Here is a 1677-nt window from a genome sequence, read left to right on the forward strand (position 1 = left end):
TAACAGAGAAAATAAAGATAGAAAACATTACACTCTCTCTCTCTCTCTCTCTCTCTCTCTCTCTCTCTCAGTCAAATTATACCAAGAAGCGACACTAGTAATTTATCAGTTTGCCCTCCTCCTCCTCCTCCTCCTCCTCCTCCTCCTCCTCCTCCTCCTCCTCCTCCTCCTCCTCCTCCTCCTCCTCCTCCTCTCCTATTTTCTCGACATTCCACATTTTTTCTTATTCTCCAGTTTATTTTTCCTCTGTCTTGTCCTTTTTCTTCTTTCATGCCCTTCCTCATTATTTTTCTCCTCGTCTCTTTCCCACCTCCTCCTCCTCCTCCTCCTCCTCCTCCTCCTCCTCCTCCTCCTCCTCCTCCTCCTCCTCCTTCTCCTCCTCTTCCTCCTCTTCTTTTTTTCGTTACAAGTATTCTTTTCTTATTTCTTTTCAACTTTTGTGCTTCTCTATTTTTCCTCATTATTTTTTTCTATCCTCCATTTTCTCCTCTCCTCCTCCTCCTCCTCCTCCTCCTCCTATGCTTGGCCCTGTTCTTTTCCTTATTTATGTTAATGATATCGATGAGGGCCTCACCTGTAAAGTAAGTAAGTTTGCTGATGATACTAAAATAATGAATAAAGTAGTCACGTCGGAGGATAAAAGAAAACTACAATCAGATCTGGACCGCTTAGCCACTTGGTCAGACAAGTGACAGATGACCTTCAATGTAGATAAATGTAAAGTGTTGCACATTGGTAGCAATAATGATCATACTAATTATTCAATGAACGGTTCCGAGCTTCTTAAGGTTGATGAGGAAAAAGACTTAGGCGTCATAATTACTTCAGACCTCAAGTCAAGTAAACACTGCTCGGAAGTAGTCAAAACGGCAAACAAACTGGTTAGGTTTATCGGTAGAACTTTTCAATTTAAATCAGAAGGGGTTATTCTCACATTGTTTAATGCACTCGTCCGACCTCATCTTGAGTACTGTGTCCAGTTCTGGTCACCCCACTATAGGAAAGATATAGACAACCTGGAGAGAGTCCAAAGAAGAGTCACCAAATTGATCCCACGACTGCGAAACAAGCCTTACGAGGAGCGCTTGAGGGAACTCAACTTGTTCAGTTTAGAGAAGCGGCGTATGCGAGATTTGATTGAACTATTTAAAATGTTCCGGGGCTTTGATAACGTAAATGTAAACAACTATCTCACCATTGACAGCTCCAACACCACTAGAAATAATGGCTACAAGATTACAGGTAAACGTTTCAGGTCAGACGAGGCAAAACATTATTTCTTCAATAGAATTGTAAATGTCTGGAACTCTCTCCCAGCACATGTTGTCCGTAGCAATACGATCGAAACTTTTAAAAAAGGCTTGGACATTTATCACTTCACATTAACCCCTCAAATGACGTACTTTGCGCCTACATAAGATATCCTTTTTTTTGTTTGTAGTTACTGTACTAGATAGTGTAACTTCTTCCATCTTTCCTATCAAATCTCTGACCTTCTCTCCCTGTGGCCACTTCTCTTCTTCCTTGAACCCTGGTGTCCTTCAGCCTCTAACTCGTAGAATCTGTAGTGGTAACATAGGCACACAGACAGCCTCGTTAGGCCCAGTAGAGCTGTTGCTGTCTGTTCCTTCCTTTGTATTCCTTTATATTCCTCCTCCACCTCCTCCTCGTTTTCCT

Source organism: Portunus trituberculatus, chromosome 21 (genome assembly GCF_017591435.1).
Source record: "Portunus trituberculatus isolate SZX2019 chromosome 21, ASM1759143v1, whole genome shotgun sequence".
Classification (NCBI taxonomy): domain Eukaryota; kingdom Metazoa; phylum Arthropoda; class Malacostraca; order Decapoda; family Portunidae; genus Portunus; species Portunus trituberculatus.